At 44.5% G+C, this 23,025-nt stretch overlaps 1 pseudogene; it reads left to right on the top strand.

The window, feature by feature from the left end:
- Positions 1-14,510: 14,510 nt before the first annotated feature.
- LOC101446544 (cAMP-dependent protein kinase catalytic subunit PRKX pseudogene) lies at positions 14,511-16,116 on the top strand (annotated as a pseudogene).
- The last annotated feature ends 6,909 nt before the right edge of the window (positions 16,117-23,025 follow it).

The following is a 23,025-nucleotide window of genomic DNA, read 5'->3' on the forward strand; positions in this document are numbered from 1 at the left end:
GGCCCATGCGCAGTGCTGATGCATGCAAGGAGTACCATGCTACGCAGGGGTGTCCCTGCATAGGGGAGCCCCACATGCAAGGAGTGCACCCCGTAAGGAGAGCCACCCAGTGCGAAAGAAAGTGCAACCTGCCCAGGAGTGGGGCCGCACACACAGAGAGCTGACACAGCAAGATGATGCAACAAAAAGAGACACAGATTCCCAGTGCCACTGATAAGGATAGAAGTGGTCACAGAAGAACACACAGCGAATGGACACAGAGAGCAGACAACGGGGTGGAGAGAAATAAATAAATAAATCTTTAAAAAAAAAGTTCAGTGGTAGCTCTCCTTCGAAGGCCAGGTCTGATGGTTGGAGATGCTGTTATAGAATTGAGTACCCTATTAGTGATGAAGATAATAGTGTTACTGGATTTTGTCTAGGTTCTTGGCTAAGCTGCAAGAAATGAATTTCAAGAGCAACCCACATTGGGAAGAGGATTTGGCTCAACTGATAGAGCATCTGCCTACCACATGGGAAGTCCAGGGTTCAAACCCAGGGCCTCCTGACCAGTGTGGTGAGCTGGCCCACGTGCAGTGCTGATCTGCACAAGGAGTGCCGTGCCACACAGGGGTGTCCCCCATGTAGGGGAGCCCCACATGCAAGGAATGCACCCCGTAATGAGAGCCACCCCACATGAACAAAGCGCAGCCTGCCCAGGAGTGGTGCCACATACACAGAGAGCTGATGCAGCAAGATGACACAACAAAAAAGAGACACAGATTCCCGGTGCCACTGACAAGTATGCAAGTGGACACAGAAGAACACACAGCGAATGGACACAGAGCAGACAATGAGGGGGTGGGAAGGGGAGAGAAATAAATAAATAAATCTTAAAAAAAAAAAAAAGAGCAAGCCACATTGATTAGGCCAGTAATTTATTAAGATTGAGAGGGAAGAGAAGTTGGAGAAAATAATAGACCATAGGTCCCAGGTAGAGAGGAAAGGGCTGAAACATGATAAAGAGGGCCTATTTACAGACTACAACTCCTCATTGTGGATTATAAATCCCCAGGTTTACTTACCTAATGATCCAGACAGGGGCGAAGAAGGCCAGAATAGGGCATGAACAGGCAGACGGACAGGCACCGGGACAGGGTCAGCTGACTTTCCCGCTTGCCTTTTAAACCATTAATTATTCTGCCCCTTTGCTAATGGCCTGGGAGGAGTTCCAGCTGTTTGCTGTTTTAATTGATTACCCCCCATCAATTCACTGGGAGGTCCCAATGATAAGGTCCCTGGAGAATATCTGGGGCTTCTCCTGGCTTCCTGAGGAAGTCTCGTTCTGAATGGGGTTTTTTGTGAGGGTCTTCCAGCAGCCATCTTGGGGTATTGAAAGACACGTATTAATGGTGACAGTTTTTCTGCCAGGTTCCAGTCAATCTATTGATTCCCTGTCTAGCCTGCTTCAATAGGACCTACCAATAATTGAACCCAGATGACAACATGCAACTGTCAGAAACCAGGCAAATGCAATTATTATAATGAGCAACAAGGTCAGGGTGGTAACCAGAGCACCTGGCCTGCAGAAAGTTATGGAGATCATTAATAAACATGGTGTCTCTTGGTGAAAAAAAGATGGGCAGCCAAACAAGGCTAACAAACAATCTGCACAATCAAAACAAAACAAGGATGAATGATCAGGAAACCCCAATTCCAAGTCAAAGTACATTGCCTAGTTTTTGGACTTGAGTTGTTTTCAAACCTGAATTTCTTAACTGAGGAGAGATTAGAATCCTAGGAGGAAGGATCCTGCAACACCACAGCAAGTAAGTGATAATTTCCCCATCCTTCCCCAATGGGACCTATGGCCATTTTCTTGAGTAACTGTGAGAAAGAAATCCTCTGGAAGAAAATAAGGCTCACCCGATTGCGGAGAAGAAAAAAATTTATTCTCAATCTTGCAAGAAGAGGCACACAACCAGAAGACATGGCTGGTACCCTGAATAAAGAAAAATGACAATTTATACCCCTAAGCCTAGCACACAAGCCGGTCTTCTGTTTCTCCGTAGATTGAATACTTGAGAAGTTACAGCCTATTGAGAAGATCTAACTTTCCCATGCAAAAGTTTTTTTATTTACCACTTCCTCCATCACATTTCAACCATTTTAGTTTTTACCTGCTCCTTTTGCCAAACAAGGAATGGAATTTAGGGCTGAATTGGTATTGACTTAGCTCTTTCTTGGGCATCTTTTTTACTGCCTATAGGACTGGCTTAAGCTGGTTTCCTTTGTTCCTGCTTAACCCGGGAGTGGGAGACTGAGGCAGTAGGTTGTCAGGTTACATTAATTTAATATTTTCTTCCTTTATGTGAAAACTAATCTGCATTTCTTACAGTAACTGTACACTGGAGACACTGAACATACCTAGGACTGTTGGACACAGGGTCCTAGTTGGCATTGTTAACTGAGTCCCGAAACATCATCATGGCCACCCTGTCAGAGCTGAAGTATGTATGGGCCAAATAATTAATGGAGTACTGAACAAAGTGCAGCTTAGAGTGGGTCCACTGATTTTGTGGCCCCACCTGGTGATCATTCCTCTAGTCCCTGAATGTATAATTGGAATAGACGTACTTGGTAATTTGTGTGCAATCCCTCTTTGGGTTCTTGGCCTATGGGTAAGAGATATCATAGTAGAATAGGCAAAGTGGAAACCTCTGAAATTCCTCATCTCTGCCCAGCTAAGATAGTAAATCAAAACAACATTGTATCCCAAAATTAGTGTCATCTTTAAATATCTGAAGGATGCAGTGCTAATGGTCAGCATCATAATACCATGTAATTCATCAATTCTGTCCCTGCAACAGCCAAAATAAATTCTTGAAGATGACAGTAGACTATCATTAACTCAACCAGATAGTGGTTCTAATTTCAACCATGCCAAATGTGCTATCTTTGTTATAAGAGATCAATACGGCCTTAGCTACGTGGTATTCCAGCCATTGATTTGGCCAACATATTAATATCTATAAATGTTGCAGAAATTTCTACAACTTCTGAAAATAATTCAATTCTGACTCTTAACTGTTAGCAGAACACTCTGTGTTCTGGGCTTCTAGGTTCTTGGCTATGCCACATAAAGTAACTTAAGGACACGCCATAGTTTGGGCAAAGGAGTAAAGAGTTTATTAGAAACAAGAAAACAAATAAGTACCTAACCCAAGCCATGGGTTGCAGAGGTGCTACAGGGTGAGATGTTTTTTTTGGGTCCCAGGTTAGGCCTTTTTCCTCCTCCCCTTTCCTAATGTCGGAGAAGGGCCCCAGCTGTTTGCTGTTCTGATTGGTTGCCCCACCTGTTAGCTCTGGGGGGGGGGGTGGCAATTGTGAGGCCTTTTGCTTGGAGTTATCTGGGGCTTCCCTTTGACCTGGAAAGAGTTCCAAATGGGACTTCATGGCCAGGGTCTCCGCGGGGTCTTTCCAGTATTGTTTTTAGTAGTAGCCTTCCCCTCGGGGGTTTCCAGGCAGGGTCTCATAGTCATGGTCTACCAGGTACCGGGTGTGACTTCTCTTCCCTTTTTCCTATACTAACTTGCTTCATTAATTACCTAGAATTAGACCAGACTCAATATGTTTAAGGGCAATCCTCCTTAAGACTGTCCTCACTCAGATAGCAGCTGCAGATTTGGAGGTTCCCAGGGCAATTCTGACTAATTGGCTACAAATTTGGGGGTTCTCCCCTTTCCTTTGTTTTGATAATTTGCTGGAATGACTCACAGAACACCATGAAAGTGCTATACTTATGATTATAGTTTTATTAAAGAAAAGGATTCAAATAAGCCAAAAGAATAGACACATAGGGTATGGTCTGAGAGGGTCTCATATGTAAGTTTTCTTGTGTGTCACCCTCCTGGCACAGCAATGTAACTTCTCAATCATGGAAACTCGATGAAGCTTCAAGTGCCTGAGCTTATATGGGGTTTCATTATGAGGTGTGATTGATGGAATCAGTGCCCACATGGTTGAATTCAGTCTCCAGACACTTAATCACATGGCTGGTCCTCACCCTAAAACAGCCAGTGTGACTGGTCCCACCCTATGACCTCATAGCATAGGAACTATCAGGTGTGGTCCTGGCCCACCATGAATAACAAAAGAAATGCCAATCATGGGAAATTCCAAATATTCAGAGATAACCTCCCCAGGAAATGGAGAAAAAGACCAGGTTTTTATTATGCTACTTTATCAGAAATACTTCACATTCAGATGGAATGGACAACAGCATTTATTCACAGTTTCCCCCCAGGGCTATGCAAATTCTCCTACCCTCTGTTATAATATAGCCTGAAGAGATCTGGAACATCTAGACATTCCACAGACTGGTACACTGATTTACCGCACTGATGACATTGTGCTAATTGGGTTGGATGAATAAAAAGTGGCTATCATGTCAGAGTTCTTGGTAAAATATATGTGTTCCAGTGAGTGGGAGAAAAACCTTATGAAGATTCAGGAACCTGACACATTAATAAAACATTTAGGATCCCAGTGGCCAGGGGTGTTAGAGGTGTCTCCCCTACAAGGTTTATAATGATTAACTGATCACAAGGTTTACAATGGTTAACAAACAGTGACTTGCATTCCTGTGACATAGACCAGCCCCCCCCCCCCCCATCCAGAGCCTACATGTTCAGACACAACTCATTTCCTCACAAGAATAGACAAAGGAGCCACATGGCACCAACCCCTACCACATCCCTAGAATTCACTACCCCTAGGTCACTACCCGCTAGCCATACATTTCCCTATTGGCCCTTGGTTCTTAACCAAGCCCCAGTCCCCTCCCGCTGACTAAACATTTCCCTGCCTATAGATGTACTGTATAAATTCATGACCACCAGATGCGGGCTGAAGTCTCTCTTCAGACCCCTGCCATGTTGGTGGGGGGCTGAAGTCTATTTTTCAGACCCCCTCCAGTGGAAGAGCTTCCCAATAAACTCTCTGCCTGCAATCATGGTGTAATAAAGAAATCTTTTGGAAGAAAGTAAGGCTCACCCGATTGTGGAGAAGAAAAGAATTTATTCTCAATCTTGCAAGAAGGGGTGCACAACCAGAAAATGTGGCTGGCACCCTGAACAAAGAAAAATGATGCAATTTATACCCCTAAGTATAGCACACAAACCCTTCCTCTGTTTCTCCATAGATTGGATACTTCAGAAGTTACAACCTATCTGAGAAGATCTAACTTTCCCATGCAAAAGTTTGTGATTAACCGCTTGCTCCATCTCATTTCAACCATTTTAGTTTTTACCTGCTCCCCTTTGTCAAATAAGGAGTGCGATTCAGCTCTGAACTGATATTGACTTAGCTCTTTCTTGGGCATCTTTTTTACTGCCTATAGGACTGGCTTAAGCTGGTTTCCTTTGTTCCTACTTAACCTGGGAGGGGGAAACTGAGGCAGTAGGTTGCCAGGTTACATTAATTAATATTTTCTCCCTTTATGTGAAAACTAAACTAATCTTTGTTTTTTTCACAATTGCCCCTCTTTCTTTTAAACTCTTTTTAGTTTTCACATTTCCATTCTTCAAATTTTTTAAGCACTATCTCACACTATTCATCATAAGGATCTCCTTCTTTAAGGGGGTACAGCTTGTTTTGCCTATACTGTATGGGCATTTGTTTGGTTAGGGCAGTTTCAATGAGTCTTTGAACTAAACCTCGGGCACATGGAATGATACAGCATCCGACTGTGGTAAGCACCCAGCTGAGATAATGAGGGAGGTTAAGATGGACAGTGCAACCCCTTTCCATTTTCCAAACCAATTTTTAAGCCATCCTGTGAGTGAATTGCTAATGCCAGAATTTTCTGCTAATTTCTCAGATAAGGTTGTCAGACCTTGTAAATCTTTACTGATAGTTCGGTCAGTGGCAGTGTTATTGGGGATGAATGTACAGCAACTACCTCCAATCATAACACAGACTCCCCTTTCTCAGCTAGCATCACCTCTAAGGCCTTTCTATTTTCCCATGCCATTCTGCTAATAGCATCTAATTGTTCTGCAATTCCCTTAACTGCATTCCTGGTGTAATTAATAAATCTCTGTTAATTGTAATAAATATAATCCAGTCTACATTTTTATTAATGGTGACCCACCAGAACAAGAATGACTCAAACCCAGCTGCTACTTGATTTCTAGCCTTAAATTCATCTGGGACTCCTCAGGGAACTCCTATGTTGTCTAAATAGATCTGCTCATCAAAAGAACCAAGTAAACTTTTTTTCTCTTTCCCTCCCTGGGATGATATTTTTGCTTCTTTTTCAAATGCCACAGTGAATGGGATAGCCAATTGGACCAGAGCACAGGTTCCGCCCCACCTCTCAGGCAGTATTGGTCGGAGAACACCCTTTCCACAGTACCACCACAGGTCGTCTCGAGGTCTGACCAAACTGGAGAAATTGTTAGTACGATCACTGCTTACATTCCACACTTGTGTACACGAGGCCATAGTTCCAAGGTCCCGGAATCCTTTCCACTGTCTAGAGAGACAAGCAGAGTGATTCTCTGGGCCCAGACAGGAGGCAGGTATGGCCTTGATGTTTCTGTTTTTGACCGGGAGGAAGAGAGGACAACGTATTACAATTTTCACCAGGAGCAGCATTTTGGAAGAGGAGTATTATGCACTTAAACTCCTTTTCATACTTTTCCATACCTAGCGGAAAAAGTTCAATATGAGCTGTGGGGCAGCCTGTTGCACAAGCATTTAACAATTTCTTTTGTTTAGGCTCTGGACTATATATTTCACCCATTCTACCCAGGCATTTGTGTCCTCATATCCTGTCTCTATTTCTATAGTTTGCTTTAAATCTTCTGCCTTAAGTATCCTAACTGCTTTGGGATCATTTTGAATTGGGGAACTGGCCTTTGGTGGGTTTTCCTGTGGTATTTCTGAAGGGTTAGCTGGAGAGGGCGTTGTTGATGTCATATCTACAGGCGGAGGAAGGACTCAGATACAGAACCTCCCCAGAGGAGCTTTACCTGAAACATCTGCTCCCATTCCATATACTCTATCGACCACTTGGTTCCTGCTGCTGCTCCCGGTTTCTAATTGGTCTGCTTTTTTAACAGTTATTACTACTGGATTGTACTGAAGACTTTTGTAGTCTGGTGGGGTATTACCTTTATAAAAGGTTATCTTACCCTTTAATGACCTCGAACTTGGTGGGACCCATTCTATATTCATGGTCCATCCCTTATACTGGGTAGTCCACCATACATCATCCCAAGAGGGGAAAGGGGGGGGGGCTCAACTGTAACCATTCCCCACTGGCTCTGGGCATAGGTATTTATTTTCCCCACTCAGCCATCGCTGGTGCTCTAAATTCCTACAGTCTCTTACTTGGCAGGCGTCACACTGCACCGTCTGGGATTGCAGACCTTCAGTCACATTTATAACTAACTTGATGGGGCTAGTTGTTTCTCGGGTTTGAAACATCATGGCTAGTAAGATTATTTTCACCTGTAACTTAAGTTCTGAATTTCTCCTTTGGTATTTCGATAGGACTAGGGCCATTGTTGACTAGGACAATATACAGCTCAACCTCCTCCCACACCCCACCTCCCAGTTATTGTTTTTTTCAGTGTGATCTTTAAGGGATCTGGGGCTGAAATTATTTTCCAAGACTCAAGACGAAGTTGTTGGGTACTTATCATCTGGTTCAGGTACTGGTCCCTTTACTCAAGTGTAATGAGTCCAGCCTTTTTCTGCGGTTCGGGCTGCTGTTTTAGTTGTTAGCAAGACTTGATAAGGTCCTTCCTAGGTCGGTTGGAGTTTGGACTCTTTCCACGACTTGATTAGGACCCAACTGCCAGGTTGGTGTTGGTGGACTGCAAATTCTAGAGGTGGAGTCTGAGCCAGCAAACCCCGATGTCTGAGGGATGACAAAGCAGAAGACAAGGCCAGTATATAACTTCGAAGAAAGAGATCCTTCGACTCAAAGAAGAGGAGTTCTTCAGGCTGCCCAGGGAAGGGCAGACCAAAAAGCATTTCATAAGGAGATATTCCAGTTCCCTCCTAGGGGCAGCTCAGATTCTTAACAGAGCTATAGGTAAACATTTAACCCATGGTAATTCGGTTTCTAAGACCAATTTAGAGAGATGTTTTTTTAAGGTTTATTAACTTTTTGACAGATTATACACCATTCACTTATTTGTTTGGCTATAGTATAAAGGTCCATACACCCAAAATGCTTGAGGACCAGGTCACACATGGCCTGTACCCCCCAGTGACTCCCTTGGTGCAAAACCGCTAGTACTTCCCTCATTATTTGCTTATTCAACATCTGCCGGCTGTCTGGGGGGAGCCATTTACCTCGGTCTGGGAGGAGCCATCTAAGGTTGCCCCCCATTGTTCTAGTTCTTTTACTTTCTTTTCAGAGAATACAGGGATTCCAATTTCTTTGGGGATGGAGGGTATCAGGACCATCAGTTCCAGAGAGAAACAGAGGGAAGCCTCTTTGGCCTTCTCATCAGCCAATCCGTTGCCTTTTGCTTCAAAGGTATGACATTTTTGATGCCCGTTTATATGTACCACGGGTATTTCCCTTGGTAAGAGCAGACTGGCTAACACTTGTTTTACCAGTTCCACATGGACTAATTCCTTCCCTCTGCTATTAATCAATCCCCTTTCTTCCCAAATTTTTCCAAAGATGTGGACCACGCCAAAGGCATATTTAGAAACTGTATAGACTGTACCATCTTTTTCCTCTAACAATTTAAGGGCTTGATTTAATGCATACAGCTCACAGGTTTGAGCTGACCAACCATTGGGCAGTTGGCCAGCTTCTTTCACCTCACAAATTAGTCCATCAACAACAGCATAGCCATTGTGCCTTTTTCCTTCCGGGACCCTAGAAGACCCATCTATAAACAATTTTTCCCCCGAATGAAAGGGAAGGTCCTCTAGATTAGGCCAGACTTGGGTTTGGTATTCAATTAAGTTTAAACAATCATGTTCAGCAGTTTCTACCTGGTTGGGACCTTTCCAAAGGAAAGAAGCTGGGTTCAGACTATGATCATTTGTCAGTATTAAATCGTCTTTTTCCATTAGAATCGCCTCATATTTCAGAATTTGGGAATCTATTAACTATCTTCCTGCTTTTTGAGTCAAAATAGTCCTCGCCTGATGAGGGGTGCTAACAACTAAGGCCCCTCCAAAGGTCAGTTTCCTGCTTTCTTTTACTAAGAGAGCAGTTGCTGCCACGGCCTGAACACATCCTGGCCATCCCCTGGAGACAGGGTCTAGGATTCTGGAAAGGAAGGGCACGGGCTTCCTTTGGCTTCCCCAGATCTAGGTTAGGACTCCCAAGGCTGTCCCCTTATCTACTGTCACAAACAGATGGAAAAGTTTCTCGAGGGAGGGGAGGGCTAGAACAGGGGCTTGCACCAATGCCTGTTTGAGCCCCTCTAAGGCCTTTACTTCCTCCTCCTTCCATTCTAATTTGTCAGTTCCTCCTCCAACAGTTTTTGGTATAACCCTTTGGTTTGGGATGCATAAGAATCTATCCATAATCTACAATATCCTACCAATCCCCAAAATTTTCTTAGTTCTCTTTTTGTCCAGGGAAGAGGTAATTCCATAATGGCCTGAATTCTTTCTGGATTTATCTTCCTCCTTTCCTCACTAATGAGATGACCCAGGTATATGACTTCCTTTTCTACAAATTGTATCTTACTTTTTGACACTCTTAGCCCTTGATCCCCCAGGAAATTCAATAAGCTCTTTGTAGTTCAGACCGCTATCTGCCTTTCTTTATGTGATAATAGCATATCATCTACATATTGTGAAAGGGAAATTTCAGATGGGACTGCAAATTTCTCTAATACTTTTTCCAGTTCCTGCCCAAAGAGGTTGGGGAATTCTGTGAAGCCTTGGGGTAAACGTCCACCTATATTGCTGTTTTCTTCCTGTAGAGGGATCCTCCCACTCAAAAGCAAACAAGTCTGTACTCTCTGGATTAAGGGGACAGGTCCAAAAGGCACCCTTTAGATCTAGTACACTAAACCATTTATGATGGTAGGGGATCTTACTAAGGAGAGTGTATGGATTTGGGACTACTGGGTGTTGAACCTGAATGATTTGATTACTGGCCCTTAGATCCTGTACCATCCTCCAACTACCATCCGATTTCTGAATGGGCAAGATAGGAGAAATGAAGGGGGACATGCGGGCTCCAAGAGTCCATCCCGAAGGAGGCCTTTGATGATGGGTTGAAGTCCCTGCCTCCCCTTAAGGGGAATGGGATATTGTCTTCGACAAATAATTTCCCCTTCCATTTTCAATTTGATTTTAATAGGGGGTACCTCCAAACCCCCTCTATTACCTTCTCTCATCTACACTTCTTCTGTGATATCTTTTCTATCTTCTTCAGTGAGCATGGTTAAGACTAATTCTATCTGCCCATCCCTTACTTCCAAATCCAAACACACGAATATTATTAAGTCCCTTCCCAACAAATTACTCCCGGGCTTCTCAGATGTACAACAAAGGGCTTACAATTTGATTGTCTGCCCAACAAATATTAGTGGGAGAAAGAATGGGGACCTCAAATCCTTCTCCTTTTACCCCTGAGACTGCAAGGGGACTTCCAGAGAATTTGATTCCTCTGGGAAGATAAGTCATAGAGGATCCAGCTGCACCAGTGTCCACTCGAAAAGTAATTTCTTGAGGGGGGTGGGGGGTATATGGGGACCTCATATTTTTAAAATGTAATATTAAAAAAATAAATAAGGACAAAAAAAAAAAAGAATTTGGAAGACAGAAAGAAAAAAAAAAAGTAATTTCTTCCTGATATGGGCCCATCCTTAGATTTACTAAAGGCTCCTGGTGGGTTTACGCCTCAGACCCCCCTAATACTCAAAATTCATGAGGGGGATTACCCGACTCTTTTTCTTTAAACGTGGGCATTCCCTTTTGAAATGACCAGGCCTCCCACAGTGACAGCACCCTGCAGTGCCTTGCATTCTCCCTTATCTAAATAAGCCCATTTTGCATCTTTATTTTGCCTCTGTCTTTTCCCTTCCTGACAGTCTCCAGTCTTTTGCTAACCCTTTGATCAACTTTGCTTATCGTAACCTTAGCTTTCTGTTTCTGCTTTTCCTCCTCTCTCCTTACAAACACTTTCTGGGACTATCTCAATAACTTTTCCAATGGCTTATCCATCCATCCTTCTATTTTCTGAATCTTCTTCTGAATGTCAGGCTAAGACCCTTTCACATAGCTGACTTTTAACATTCCCTGAGCCACAGCATCATCAGGGTCTATCCCTGAATATTTCCTCACTTGGTCCCTCAATTGTTGCAGGTAAGCAGAGGGAGTTTCATCCTTCTCCTAGGCTACTTCAAAGGCCTTATTCAAGTTTTGAGATTTGGGTACAGCCAATTTGATCCCCTGTATGATGAGGTCTCTAAGATCCTTCATTGTGCTCTGTCCCCCAGGTCATTATTATCCCAATTAGGGTCTGTGTTTGGGAACTTCTGTTCTGCTGCCATTACCCGCTGTCCAGGCGGATGCTGCCTTTCCCACTCCTTCACAGCTGCCCTCCGCACCACTCCTCTTTCTATGAGTTCAGGCCAGGTGTATAAACTAGGACCTAGAAATTGATTTACTTGTTCAGCCTGCCCCACTGATCTTCCATTAGTGATTTCATCTCCTTTTTGAAGTTCCTTACGTCAGTACTTGTCAGTGGGGCATTTACATAACCAATCTCCCCTGGCCCCCTTGGTACTTCTCTCAGCAGATACAAAGGGTCACTGGAGTTTTGCTCTTTCACTCTTCTCTTCAGATGCTCTGGGGAATGGAAAATTTTGTACATCTTTCTTACACTGTTCCAATTCTTTCCTCAGCTGTTGGTGGGTTGTAACTGGTGGGGCTGTTGGCCCCTCTTGATTCTCCAGTTCCCCAGGGTTTAGAATGGCTTCTGTTGGGCCCTCCAAATCTAATGCCCTTCTCCTGGGAGGGGAGGGGGAACAGAAGGAGGAGGGAGATTAGACAGGGGGACCCAGGGCTTAGTTTCTACAGCTTTTGTTTCTGCAGCCTTAGTTTCTGCAAGCTTAGTCTTGGGGCCTGGATTTTCAGCTTTCATAGGGTAGAAAGTGGCCCCCTTTCCCTTTAACCAGCACATGGCATAGTCAGACTCTTCTTTGGAGAAGGGTGTTTTTCCCTTAACCTACAGTACAAGGTCAGCACAAAGCCAATCCTCATCTGTCCCATATTTTGGCCAGAACATCAGGCAGTAAAATACTTTCCTTGGTCCAGATACAACAGCAGTATTTAATCATTTTCTTCTTGTCTTTTCCCCTGGTCCGATCACTATCGGTCCAATGCCTTAACATCCTCCCTAATGGACTATCGGGAGGAATGTCTCCGGGGGATCCTACAGACACCCCTTTTCCCTTTTTCCCAGTCAACTGACTGCCTCTATTTCCCATTCTGAATCTTGTCTGGATTTCTTTCTCTTGAATCTTTTGCTTTGTCCTTCTCCAGCCCTTTCCCTTACGGGAGAAGGGAAGCGCTAATTGGGACTCCGCACTCTCTTCACGCGGTATGTCCCGCATCTCATGCATGCACAGTGAACCTCAGACTCATCAGAATTCCCGACCACCAAGGTAATACTTAATAGCCTTTGTACTTACCTTGGTCCATGCATGGAGTCACCTGGTCAACAAGAGGCAGATTTTCCCTTCCCTTTTTCTAGTCCACAATCTGCAGATCTAAGCATCTGTTCTTGGGCCTCTTGGCTGCTAGAAGCAAGGCCCTCACTGGTAAAGTCCAAGACCGCTTAAACAGCGGGGCGCGGCTCCCCATCGTCCACCCCGGGGGTCCGTCTCTGAAGCTTCAGAATCCTGGGTGAGCCCCCAAAGCTGTAAGAAAGAAATCTTCTTCTGTAAGAAAATAAGGCTCACCCAATTGTGGAGAAGAAAAGAATTTATTCTCAATCTTGCAAGAAGGGGCGCACAACCAGAAAACGTGGCTAGCGCCCCGAACAAAAAAAAAAATGACACAATTTATACCCCTAAGCATAGCACACAAACCCATCTTCTGTTTCTCCATAGATTGGATCCTTGCAAAGTTACAGCCTATCGAGAAGATCTAACTTTCCCATGCAAAAGTTTTTTATTTACCGCTTCCCCCATCACATTTCAACCATTTTCGTTTTTACCTGCTCCTTTTGCCAAACAAGGAATGGAATTTAGGGCTGAATTGGTATTGACTTAGCTCTTTCTTGGGCATCTTTTTTACTGCCTATAGGACTGGCTTAAGCTGGTTTCCTTTGTTGCTGCTTAACCCGGAAGTGGGAAACTGAGGCAGTAGGTTGTCAGGTTACATTAATTAATATTTTCTTCCTTTATGTGAACACTAAACTAATCTTGGTTTCTTACAATGTCAGTCTCCATGTCCCAGTGAGTGCCGTTTTTTCTCTAACAAGGGGTATGTTGGAACATCCCATCCAAAGTAAAAGACAAATTTAATCATCTCACCAAGAATAAAAAAGTACAATGCATAGTCAGCCTCTTTGAGTTCTGTAGAAAGCATATTTTGTACTTGGAAAGGTTTATCTTCCAGGCCACATACTGGTGATACAAAAGACTACTGGCTTCTACAACTGCAAGCAGTAGAATTGCATCCATCATCCATATGGAATCTAAGCCCCTTCTCAGTATAGAGGTGGAGTGGACATCACCATCCCAGGGCCCACAGAATGGAGGAATAAAATATAGATTAGAGTGGACTTACTGGTATTCTACTATAAAACTTTTGTGACTACTAATAGAAAATATTGTATCATTGATGGGGAGAAAGTGGCCAAAGTAGTTGCTGAGGGCTGGGAGAGGGAAGAAGAGATGTGATGAGGGGACATTTTTGGGACTTTGGAGTTGTCCTAAATGATATTGCAGGGTCAGATGCTGGACATTATATATCCTGCCATAACCCACTGAATATACTGGTGGAGAGTGTGAACTACAGAGTAAACTGTTATCCACGTGGTGCAGCAGTGCTCCAAAATGTGTTCGCCAAGTGGGATGAGTGTGCCACAATGATGGGGGAGGTTGTTGGTGTGAGGAGTGGGGTGGGGGGATGGGGGTATACGGGAATCTCTTATTTTTTTTTATATTGTAACCTTTTTTTGTGATGTATGTATCTTCAAAAAATACAATTTACAAAAATGATGGGGGTGGGGGAGTGGGGTGGGGGTTATATGGGAACCTCTCATGTTTTTTTAATGTAACGTTCTATGTGCTCTATTAACTTTAAAAAAGTTTTATTAAAAAAAAACAGACTACTGACTTTGAGTGAGGTCCAGAGCAAGAAAGGGTTCTACAGTAGATCCTGCAATGCAGGCAACTCTTCTCCTTGGGCCATATGACCTGGCAGATTTTATGACCTTAAAAGTCTCAGTGGGCCGCCGCCTCCACGCAGTCCTCTGAGGTTGCGTCCTGGGAAGATGGGCCCCGCGACCTGCGCATGTCCCCATGGAGGTGCCCAGGCTGGCTGCAGCAGGCGAGTCGGGAGGCGCCGACCCCAGGGATTGTGGCGAAGACACCCTGGAAGGGACCCCCGATGGGAAGTCCGTGCAGCACCTCGGCCCCGAGGCGCCACTGCCCGAGCCACCTGCCTACTGGCAAGAGGACTTGGAAACGCCCGGGTTGTGGGTCATGGGGCGTTCGGCTGTGTGCACCTGGTCAGGGAGAAGTCCGCCCTGAAGGTGATGAGCATCCGCGACGTGATGCGGCTGAAGCAGGAGCAGCATGTACACAAGGAGAAGTCGGTGCTGGAGGAAGTCAGCCATCAATTCCTGGTACGGCTGTTCTGTCGGGTCACGCCACTGCTTCCTCCACGTGCGCATGGAGTTCATGCCGGGCTGCGAACTCTTCACCTACCTGCGGAACCGCGGCCTCTTCAGCAGCAGCGCAGGGCTTCTCTGTGCTGCAGAGATCATCTGTGCCATCGAGTACCTGCACTCCAAGGAGATGGTTTACAGGGACCTGAAGCCGGAAAACTTACTGCTGGATAGAGAAGACACATCAAGCTCACCCTCTTTGGGTTCTCGAAGAAGCAGGTAGACAGGTTGTGGACGCTCTGTGGAAAGCCTGAGTACCTCTCCCCTGAAGTTATCCAGAGCAAAGGCCACGGGAAAGCTGTGGACTGGTGGGCCCTGGGCAGCCTCATCTTTGAAATGCTCTTAGGGTTCCCTTCATTTATTGATGACAACCCATTTGGCATTTATCAAAAAATCCTTGCAGTCAAAATAGATTTTCCCCAACACTTGGACTTCCAAGTAAAAGACCTTGTTAAGAAACTGTTAGAGGTTTGCAATAATTAACAAGGTGTAGCTCAGTTTCCCCTGATAGGCCCTGGGGAAAGGCTAACCCCATCCCCCATAAGCCAGCGTGTCCAAGGGCATGGTGCTTCCCCACAGGTTAAGTAAAGACACCACATAGAGACAGGAGTAAAGGGAAATAGAAACCTTCCCTACCTACATATCAGAGGGAGATAAAATTCTTACAGAACAAAGAAACATCTGCTCCTGCAGCATTCCAAGAAACTGTAACTCCCTAACCCACTATCTTCTAGTCACTGTCAGGGAAAGTTCCACCTCTAAGGGCTTCCCATTGGCCCCTGCACTTGACTCGGACCCTCAACCCCCTCCCACCAACTATCATTCCCCGCCTAGGAAAGTTCTGTATAAATTCAAGTCCCCCCCTTCCAGGAGTGGGCTGAAGTCTGTTCTTCAGAACCCCTCCATTGGGAGAGCTTCTCAATAAATCTTTCTTTGTCTATAGTCAATCAGTCTCCTTGTCCCAGTAAGCGCCATATTTTCTCCAACAGAAACTGCTTGTTGTCGACAGAACAAGGTGATTAGGAAGCACGCAGAATGGAGCAGATGATGTGAAATGGCACCAGAGGTTCCAGTCCGTGGACTGGGGATCTGTACCACAGAGAAAATTGAAGCCGCCCGTTGTGCCCAAAATCTCCAATGATTGCAGCACCTCAAACTTCGAATCTTATCCTGACCATGAGTGGGACAAGATTTCTCCCATGCCACTGAAGGATTTGGAAATCTTCAAGAACTTCTGAGTCCAGAGATCCACATCTGTAAAGATTACTTGAGCTTGTCTGGGTTGGATTGCACATATAGAGACATGAAAAAAAGGCTTCTTGTTGTGGATAAGCACATTTCCTCATTTGTGAAAATTCATTTGTTTATAAAGAGATTGATGCTCCCCCCCCACACACAAAAAGGTCTCGGTGGTAGAAAAAGATACTTTGTCGAGTAAATGACAAGCCCAGTGGGAGAATTATAATACAGGCCTCTAGTGTTATGGAACAAGGACATGCTACCTACAGTGGAGAATTAAAAGACTTATGAAAAGCAAAATATAGCATGATTCTGGGTCCTGGCAGAGATAGAGCACCTGACAATGGGACTCTAAGTGACCATGCAGCCATAACTCCCCATCATGAATTGGGTTTTTTTTTTAAAGATATATTTTTATTTATTTCTCTCCCCTTCCCCCACCCAGTTGTCTGCTCTCTGTGTCTATTTGCTGTGTGTTCTTCTGTGACCGCTTCTATCCTTATCAGTGGCACCAGGAATCTGTGTTTCTTTTTGTTGAGTCATCTTGTTGTGTCAGCTCTCCGTGTATGTGGCACCATTCTTGGGCAGGCTGCACTTCCTTTTGTGCTGGGTGGCTCTCCTTATGGGGCGCACTCCTCGTGCGTGGGGCTCCCCCATGCCAGGAACACCCCTGTGTGGCATGGCACTCCTTGCGCTCATCAGCACTGTGCATGGGCCAGCTCCACACGGGTCAAGGAGGCCCGGGGTTTGAACCGTGGAACTCCCATGTGGTAGGCTGATGCCCTATCCATTTGGCCAAGTCCGCTTCCCATGAATTAGGTTTAGTTAGATACCCATCTCTTAAGATTGGGAGTGGGAAGCAGATGTGGCTCAAGTGATAGGGCTTCCACCTACCATATGGGAGGAACTGGGTTTGATCCCTGGGGCCTTCTGGTGAAAAAAAAGAAGAAAAGAAAGCGTGCCTGCATGGCAAGCCAATGCCCACCTGGTGAGCATGCCCACACAGTGAGCCAGTGCCCATGCAGGTGAGTCATGCAACAAGATGATGATGCAACAAAAGAGACGAAGGGAGAGTCAAGGTGAAGCACAGCAGAAACAAGGAACTGAGGTGGCACAGCTAACGGGGAACCTCTCTCCATGTCAGAGGTCCCACAATCAAATCCTGGTGAATCCTTGAGGAGAAAAATTGAGAAGACCAAAAAGATAAATAGATACAGAAGATCATACAGCAAATGGACATAGCAAAAAAACCCAGCAGGGCAGGATGAGGGGTGGGGGAGGGGGAGTTGGAAAGGGGGAAATAAAACAAATAAATCTTTTAAAAAAATGATAAAAAAGAAAAGATTATATGTGGCCCAGTAACAATCCATTGTAAGAAGTGATACATCTGGGATCAAGTACAAACAGGGATAAAGGACACAATAAAGTTGCATGAGCATGTGTCTAAGACCCCCGTATTGTTGCCAGATTTTCTTTAAGTACTTGGCTATGTTACAAAAAAAAGAATTTTAAGTACACCCCAGTTCAGTTAGGCCAATAGTTTATTAAGAAAATGAGAGAGGAGAAATGGGAGAAAATAACAGATTATGGGTCCCAGGTAGAGAGAGGAAAAGGGCTAAATAGGGATAAAAAGGGGAAGCAGATGTGGCTCAAGCAACTGGGCTCCCATCTACCATATGGGAAGTCCAGGGCTTGACTCCCAGGGCCTCCTGGTAAAGGCAAGCTGACCTGAGCAGCGAGATGGCCCGAGTGGAGAGCTGGGCTATTTGGAGTGCTGGCCTGCACAGTGACCTGGCTCTAGTGAAGTACTGGTCCACACAGGAGTGCTGGCCCACGCAGCAAGCTGGCCCAAGCAGAGCGTTGGTGCAGCAAGATGACACAACAAAAAGAGACACAGGGGAGAGACAATAAGAGATGCAGCAGACCAGGGAGCTGAGGTGGTGCAAGAGATTGAGCACCTCTCTCCCACTCCAGAAGGTCCCAGGATTGGTTCCAGTGCCACCTAAAGAGAAGACAAGCAGACACAGAAGAACACACAGCAAATGGACACAGAGAGCAGACAAGACAGGGGGCTGGAATAAATAAATCTTTTTTTAAAAAGGGGGGGCAAAAAGGGTTTATTTACAGACTACAAATCCACATTACAGATTACAAATCCCCAGGTCTTCTTGCATGCTAATCAGGGCAGGGAGAAAAAGGGCAAAACTGGGCAATTTTAGTCTCTGTGCTTGCTTTTTCCATTTTTTTCTTTTTCTTTTTTCCCTGCGCTTGCTTTTTAGACCATTAATTACCCCTCTTTTTGTTAATGTTTGGGGGCAGAGTCCTAGGTGTTTTGCAGTTTTGATTGGTTACCCCACCAGTCAATTCCATGGGACAGTCCAATGATAAGGCCCCTTGAGAATATCCAGGGCTTTTCCTTGATCCTGGACAAAATCCCATTCTCGTGGGCTTCTTCCAGCAGTCACCTTGTGGGGTCTCCGTGACCACGTGTCCATGGCCATGTTTTTCTGCCAAGTCCCAGATTCGTCTTTTTATTCCCTAACAAGCCTGCCTCAACATCATTTCATTTGTTTTATCTTCACCTCTCTCTCACCAAACACATATTGAAGGAGGTTAGTATAGGAAACAGGGAAGGCAGCTGGTCAGAATAAAGCTGTAACAGCTGGGACCCCCTTGGTCAGAACATAGCAATGAGGCCCGGCCTAGAAACCCCCTGAGGGAAGGCCCCTGCTGGACAACACAGCTAGCCATTACAGCCAAAATGCCCACAGAAGACCTTGGTCACGAGGTCCCATTTGAAACTCCCAGGCTCGAATGAAGGCCCAGATAACTCCAAACAGAAAGGCCTCCTCCTCGGTCCCCTGAGAATTAACAGGTGGGGATTGTAAGGCAACCAATCAGAACAGCAAACAGCTGGGGCCCCTCCCCACCATTAGGAAAAGGGAGGAGGAAAGATCTTAAAAGGCCAACCCTGGGGCCTCACACGGGTCTCATGCTGTAGCACGCCTGCTCCTATGTCTGGGGTGTCTCATGCTGTAGCACGCCTGCACCCATGTCTGGGGTGTGTACTTTTCTTTTTTTCTCTCATTTCTCAATAAATTCTTTACTCCCTTGCCTACCCTATGGCGTGTCTTTAAATTCCTTTATGCAACATAGCTAAGAACCTAGAAACTCAGAGCATTCTGCTAACACTATGACCAGCTATAGTGGAGGGAAAAGGCCCTACATGTGAACTTTGCTTATGGATGGGTTGGCTAAGTATGTGCATTGTAAGCCAAAACTAGGGTGGATACACTACATCAGAGTGGCCTTCAAATTAGTAGTGAAGGAACTCCAATGGGCAGAGGTGGTGTACCTAGTCATGCATTTTGTATAGTAGAAGTGTACCAGAATTAGAATATACATGGACTATTTGACCATGGTTTGACTCTCTGCTCAGGGATCTAAAAGGAGAAAGATGAGAAGATCAGGAACAAAGAGGTTTTTGGTTAAGGTATATGGATGGACATATAAGAATAGACACAAAGTGTGAAGATCTTTGTATCACATGTTAATACCCACCTAAGAGCACTCACCACAGAAGAGGCATTAAATGACTAAGTATACAAAATGGAAAGTGCCCAGGACATTAGCAGAAATGGTGGGATAAGGACCTCCAAAGATCCTTTCCTTCATAAAAGCAGTAAGAACACTGGCAAAAATGATCAAAATCACCTTTTTCAGACTCTGGCAATTAACAAAAAGTTTGCAGCAATTTGGGGAATATTTATTCAAAAATAAAAAACTTAATCTCAGAAAGAACAGAAAGCCATGTGGCATTTTATCTTGCTCTATTGCCATCTCCTCTCTCCAGCTCTGCTCTACTCTTTTTTTAAAAATTTATTGAAGTATATAATGTATACATATATTCATGCATACATAAACAATAAGTATATCGTCAAAGTTGTGAACTTACAAAACAAACATGCAGAACATCATACAGAGCTCCCATACATCACCCCACAACCAATACCTTACATTGTTGTGACAGATTTGTTACAAATTATGAAAGAGTATCATCAAAATATTACTACTAACTATAGTCCATATCTTATATTTGACATATTCTTCTCCCAACCCACCCTATTATTTTTTTTATTCATAAACCATATAATTTATCTAAAGTGATTAACCAATGGCATTTGGTATAATCATAGAGTTGTGTATTCGTCACTTCTATCAATATTAGAACATTTTCATTACTAAAAAAAAAAAGAAAAAACAAAACAAAATGAAGTAAAACAAACACACAAAAAACCCTACCCCATAGTAGCCACCTCTCAATCTCTCAGCTATATTCATGAAAACCCATAGCCTGATATTCAATAGAGGGGGAAGAATGGTGTTGAACTTCCTTCTAAGCCTCATTCCCAAAGAATTTTTTGTCATATTTGACCTATCTGTTGTTCCCCAAGAGACTTACAAAGCCTATCTTTATTTTTTTAATTTTTAAAATTTAATAGCTTTTTTTAAAAAAAGATACATAGATCACAAAAAATGTCACACTAAAAAATATGAGGTTCCCATGTACCCCACATCCCACCCCACCCCACTCCTTACACATCAACAACCTCCCTCATCGTGGCACATTCATTGCATTTGGTGAATACATTTTGGAGCACTGCTGCACCACATGGATTATAGTTTACATTGCAGTCCACACTCTCCCCCAGTATATCCAGTGGGCTCTGGCAGGATATACAATGTCCAGGATCTGTTCCTGCAATATCATTTAGGACAACTCCAGGTCCCAAAAATGCCCCCACATCACATCTCTTCTTCCCTCTCCCTACCCTCAGCAACTACCATGGCCACTTTCTCCACATCAATGATACAATTTCTTCCTTTGCTAGTCACAGTAGTTCTATGGTAGAATACCAGTAAGTCCACTCTAATCCATATTTTATTCCTCCATCCTGTGGCCCCTGGGATGGTGATGACCACTCCACCTCTAAATTGAGAGGGGGTTTAGATCCCACATGTTTGATGGATGCAATTCTCTTGCTTTAGTTGTTCCCTAGTTCCCTGGTGTGGTGGTTAACCATCTTCACCTCCCTGTTAGCTGACCTGCATAAGTCCAACAAACCAGAGAGTAGGAGTTGTAACTCTGCTGAGGCTCAGGGCCCAGCTGGCACATGTCCAGTCCAAAGATTCAAGTCTCCTGAGTATATACCAACCCCAGCACCAACCACAGGTTCAGTAAAAGTGACAGAGGAGGCATATGTAAAAAGGTTACATCTGAGTCCAACTCCATCACACTCAGGACCACTGATAAGGCACTGAACTCCAGAGCCATCTGCCATGACCATAGAATCTGTCTCTGTAGCCCTCAGGAGCACCAGTACCTGGGCTTGTATCTACTTTGGCTGTCTCTGGGATCCAGCTGAGATGTGTGTAAGCATGACCCCTCTGATGACCTCCCAACTCTTTTGAAGTCTCTTTGCCATATAAATTCATTTGTCTTTACCATTTCCCCCTTTTATTCAAGGTCTTTTTCTAGTTGCATCACCAGTTGGTGATTGGTAGTAATCCCTCGGCACCAGGGAGGCTCATCCCTGGGAGTCATGTCCCATGCTGGAGGGAAGGTAATGCATTTACATGCTGAGTTTGGTTCAGAGAGTGGCCACATTTAAGCAACACAGAGGTTCTCAGGAGGTAACTCTTAAGCACCCTGCAACTTTAGGCCTAGTTGAAATTTCAGGCACAGAGGCTCATAAGCTTATCTTTATTTGACCTACTTTGAGACTAATGCAGCATGAACTGCCTTTTCCCCAGGGACATTTGTTGTAACAATTAGTGGCACCTATTTAACTTCATGGCTGCCTGAGGCAGTGGATAACAGTTGGGCCACATGTGCAGTGCTGATGCTCACAAAGAGTGCCATGCCATGCAGGGGTGTCCTCCACATAGGGGAGCCCCGCATGCAAGGAGTGCGCCCTCTAAGGAGAGCCACCCAGCGCGAAAGAAAGTGCAGCCTGCCCGGGAATGGCGCCGCACACATGGAGAGCTGATGCAGCAAGATGACGCAACAAAAAGAAACACAGATTCCAGTGCTGTTGACAACAACAGAAGCGGACAAATAAGTTGCAGCAAATACAGACAGAGAACAGACAACCGGGGTGGGGGGAAGGGGAGAGAAATTAATAAAATAAATAAATCTTTAAAAAAAAAAACAAAAAAATAAAAAAAAAAAACAGTTGGGCCAAACAAGAAGATAACTAAAAAACTTAAAAGGAAAAGCTGAAGTAAAGGTATCCTTAGAATGCTTTGAAACATTTTGACTTGCTCCTGGGAATCTAGAAGGCCACTGCACGCATAGAGCTATGTGCATGTCTAGGGCTTTGCACACATTCAGGAAATACCTTAGAAGACTTTAAGCTTTCTCCTCCGGCCGACCTTGAGTCTCTACACAGAGCTGTAAGCTGCCTGATTTAGTATTGAAGGACTTATTGGTTCCAGGCATTTAAGGATATCTCTATCTAATCACTAAGGTAACAGAGCAGAGACTTCAGTGGCCACACATGACAAAGAATGCAGACTTTACAGAATTATTTCAGAAAAGCCATTATTGGGGATTGAATCATGTCCCCCATAAAAGGCATGTTCAGATTCCCACCCCTGATCTTATGGGTATGAACCCACTTGTAAATAGGACTGAAGGAGGCTAGTAAGATAGGAAATTAATAGATGGATTTGGAACATGGCAGAAGTCCACGTGGACACCAGCAGCCCCAAGATGCCTGCTGGAAGACCATCCCCCAAGATTCTATCATTCAGAAGAAGACTTCCTCTGGAACCAGGAGTAGCCCCGGGTATTCCCCCAAGGACTTTATCATTGGGCCCTCCTGGGAGATAGATGGGGGAAATAA

The sequence above is a fragment of the Dasypus novemcinctus genome, chromosome 3 (assembly GCF_030445035.2).
Source record: "Dasypus novemcinctus isolate mDasNov1 chromosome 3, mDasNov1.1.hap2, whole genome shotgun sequence".
Taxonomy (NCBI): Eukaryota; Metazoa; Chordata; class Mammalia; order Cingulata; family Dasypodidae; genus Dasypus; species Dasypus novemcinctus.